At 47.0% G+C, this 4302-nt stretch overlaps 1 pseudogene; it reads right to left on the bottom strand.

The window, feature by feature from the left end:
- Positions 1–838: 838 nt before the first annotated feature.
- Positions 839–3727, bottom strand: LOC147710071 (toll-like receptor 11; annotated as a pseudogene).
- Between the last annotated feature and the right edge of the window lie 575 nt (positions 3728–4302).

Raw genomic sequence — 4302 nt, 5'->3', positions numbered from 1 at the left:
CCTCATCCAGTACTGTTTATCACGTGTATGTGTAAAAAAGACCTTTTACTGCTCTGTGCACTATTCTTGGCTGATCATATAGGGGTGGCTGCCACCCGAGAGCCTCTTTAGAGCACTGTGCATGTGTCCTTTTCTCTTATCTGCACTGATTTGTGAGCCCACTACTATCACACTTACTCGCTACCTCCACTGTCCATCCTCCACCCTCTGGTACTCACCAGACATGTCGTGATCTTCTCAAGCGCCAACGCACCGTAGGGGAGGGAGGAAAACATGAGAGGGGAGGACAAGAGGGATAATCAGCGGTCAGCAGCACCACCGCTCACCTTGGTTAAGTTGGATGTGTTATTTTCAGATCCATTTTACATTGTCCTCTGCTTGGACACAGCACAGCCAGGGTTGAGGATGAGTTGACCTGGACCAGTGAGTACCTAAATACCAGGACATCTTTTATCTATAGAATCAGATCTTCTTTAGCAGGTCTAGAGGTGGCGCATTACTTGATCCTCAGCGGTCAACAACAGTGAGTATGCCTTTTAAAGTTGATAAACTCATCTTGCAAATTAATAAACATATACCAGTGCCAAACTGTTGTTTATTGCATGGTTTTAATTACTGAGATAGAGAAGCTGTGGTCAGGAAAGGAAAAGAGTTATCAAAATGGTGTTATTTTATGATTTGCTACATGCAAGTTCTTTTCAAGTGAGCTCAACCTGCTCTCTTCATGCTGGTCTATGAGTCCCATCCTTTTCTAGCAAATGGGCTTCTCTCTTCCTCACGTCTTCTTTGGGAAGATGGCCTTCCTCCATCATCTGCGGTAAATCTGGAACAGATTGTCTCATTTGACTATGATGTCCTGTTGCTCAACTCCATCCCCTCCAATGGCTTTGCTCAGTCTTGCCCAGAACAGAGGCTGCTGGCCCAAGTTCTCCTCCCACTCCAGGTAGGTTTTCTTCTTCACCAGCTTGGCCAGTTGGTGGTAGCGGGAGAGGCTCCTCGTGGACACTTTCTCCAGGAACACCATCACCAAGGAATCCTTTCTCTCTGCCAGTAGGCGGTATGTGGCCATCCGCACTTCCTAGGAGCACCAGTGGCTGCGCAGGTAATGGCGGCTGATCAGACACACCACCCAGCGGCTCCTATAAATGCTGTCCATGATGTTATCCAAGATGTCTTTGCCCACTTCGAAGTCCCTGCCATGCAGACACACTTTAAAGAACGGTGGTCCTGTCTCTTCCAAGTTGGGCAGGAACTCATGGACAACCCAAGCCTCATCACAGCTGCTGTAAGAGACAAAGGCATCAAAGTGATATTGCCTCTTCCTGTCGTGTCTCCGCAGATAGTTCCACCAGGTCCTGAGCGTGTAGAAGAGATACAGGAGGTACCAGCGTACCTTGTGATACAGCAGGGCCGTGATCAGGAACAACATGTTGAAGGAGAAAGTCCCAATGCAGAGTGAGTAACCTATCAGCAAGCTGCAGTCTTTCTCCAGGAAATTCAGGAAACTCAGCTCCTGTGGCCCACTAGAACATGTCTGAATTCCTAGCTGTGGCACTCTCACTTGGGGGTGGGTGGTCACCCATCTTCTGATCCAGGCTTGTTCACACAAACAATCTAGGGAAACATCCTTCAGATATATGTAGCGTAGACTTTCAGTGTGGTCGAGCAGACCCTCCTGTAGGGTTTTCACAGGTTGGGACTTGAAGATTACGAGCTCCAGAGAGACAAGGTCTCTAAACATGGTGGCCGTAAAGTGCTCTATCCCAGAATCCTCTAAGATTAAGGTTCTGAGGTGCGTCAGGTTCCAGAACAGCTGCTCTGGAGTAAGGAACCCCTTTTCTATGTCCAACTTTAGGTTTCTGAGATGGAGATGATGTAACTTGCGAAGAAGTGGCAGGGTGGCATTCAGGGGGCTGTAATTTTTGATATAGTGCACAAAACCACTGGAGCTATAGTATAAATGTTCCAGGTTGGTGAAGCACGTTAAAGCCAAACGACTAGGCACAGTGTCTGGGTGTGTATGACATTTCAGTTGTTGATTTTCCAGTAGATGAACTTCTTTAACAAATTCCAAAGATGGGCCAGCCTTCAGGTCAATGAAAACATCTTCAGCTTTAATGTGAAGTACCTTCAAGAAGGTACAGTTTTTCCAACATTTGAGGTAAACGGTTGACCCCTCAACTGCAAGGTAGGTCAAGGGATTCTGAAAAAATGCAAACCCTGGTACATCTTTGAAGGTGAGCCTCATATCTTCAAGCTGGTGCATTCCTGTATAAGAATCATTGTCGCTTCTAAGCTGGTTTCCCAGAAGGTCGAGAACCCTCACGTTTATCAAGTGATTGAAATAGAAATTCTCCAACAGAAAGAGCCCATTAGAACTCAGGTTGAGTGATTCCAGCTGCTCCAGACCCACAAAGGCATCTTTTTCCAGAGTTGGAATGTGATTCTGGCTTATATCCAGTGTCCGCAGATTGCCCAGACAGGATAGGTGCCCGGAGCCGATGCTGCTGATGCGGTTGGTAGAAAGATCCAGGTGTGTCAGGTTGGCCAGAAGAACCTTGGGATGTGTCCCAGGTGGGCAGATATCTATACTCTTTATCTTGTTTACGGATAGAATGAGGGACCTCAGGCTCAGCAATTTCTTGGCCATGTCACTTGTGAAAGTCCTTATGAAGTTGTCAGACATGTTGAGCGATAGTAGGTTGTCGCATCCTTCAAACAACTTTGTGGAAAGTTTAAAAATAAAATTGTGAGCCACACTTAAGTAACTCACTTTCAGCTGCGACACCACATTGCAGACATCTTTGATTTCCCGAAAGTCTGCATTTATCATGGCATTTAGGGACAGAGTCGCAATGCTCTTTATTCCAGAGTCAACCAGCTGAATGACCTTCAGAGCAGTGTGATCCGCCCTGAAGACCGTGAGGTGAGGGAAATTACATAATGCATTTTTCTCTAGTCTTTCCAACTTATTACCCGATAAATCAAGGGTGGAAATCCTTGGAGAGAAGACTGAGCTCCTCGTATGTCCAGGCAGCTTGGGGAGATTGTCTGTCCTAATGCAGTCCTCTTCACGGGCACTCGTTATACCGTTCCTCATGATTTTCAGGACCTCTAGCGATTCCAGGGACTGAAGCAGAGTGGTCAGCCTGTATAGCCTAGGACAGTCGTTCTCATATAACGATATCACCTGTATTCTATGTAAGGGCTTGAAAAGACTTTGTTGAAATTCTGAGTAAAGCACCACGTTTTGAAGGTCCAAGCGGGTTAGGTTCTCCAATCCACCAAACACCTGATCATCCATGTCTACGGGTGGAGTGTGATTAGTGTAATCTCCTTTGATTCCCAGATGTCTAAGGTTGGCAGCACCATTGAAGGCTCTTGCAGAAACATAAAACGATCCATACAGATAGAGCCGGGTCAGGTTCTGATACCCGGAAAACAAGTCTGTGGGAACGGTTGGTACGTGTAACACCAGGCAGAGGGTGTCCACGTCCACTGGAACCTCTCTTAGATCCACCTCCATGTTCCTCACTGGGCTGCATTTGCTGAAAACCCTGAACCCCTCCAAGGGAAATCCAAAGCAGGTGGGGGCCAGCACTCCCAGGGATCCCAGCTGGTCCCACTCGTAGATGTCACACTTGGCAGTGGCCGTGTCTGACACTATGGTCCACAAACAGATGACAAATGGGCAAAGCACGGCTACAGGGAATGATCTCAGCGCCATTTCACGCCTCTGCTGTCTAATCTGTGGTTTGAAGTGCAGGTCTCTGGGCCGTGGTTTGCTGTATCACCTTAAAAGTAAGTGAAAAATCCCCTTCCTCTGTGCTTGTCTGAGGGATAAGGGAGGGCCCTATGAAAAAGGAACCGGGAGATGGAGATTTATAATTAGAAAAAAGAAGAACAGAGAGTCTGAGTGTATAAAAACAGAGCCAAGAGCAGTAATGTCCACTGCAACATGTTCATTCATGGGAATGTGAGACCGCCTTCCTATCCGTCATGGAACCCTGACCCTAATTAGAATTGTTGCAAAGGCCCCGGACAGACCAAGGATCTTTATGCATTAGCTCCAAGCATTGGCTACTCCAGGAGGTGAGAATAAAATGCATGTTTACTGCTCCAGCCTCAAATTCCTTAGACATCAACAACCAGCACAAGTCCACTCCACACTAAATACGTCCAGAAATCCCAGAGGACAAGCACTTCTACAGCTGGAATCAAGAAGTTTTAAGGCTTACTGAGTCCTTTTTTAGGGGCTGCTACGGCTTTATGAAGCTCAGTACCTGAGGGCCGGAGAAGCCA

The sequence above is a fragment of the Lissotriton vulgaris genome, chromosome 5 (assembly GCF_964263255.1).
Source record: "Lissotriton vulgaris chromosome 5, aLisVul1.2, whole genome shotgun sequence".
NCBI lineage: Eukaryota > Metazoa > Chordata > Amphibia > Caudata > Salamandridae > Lissotriton > Lissotriton vulgaris.
This window is presented reverse-complemented; position numbering and strand designations above follow the sequence as displayed.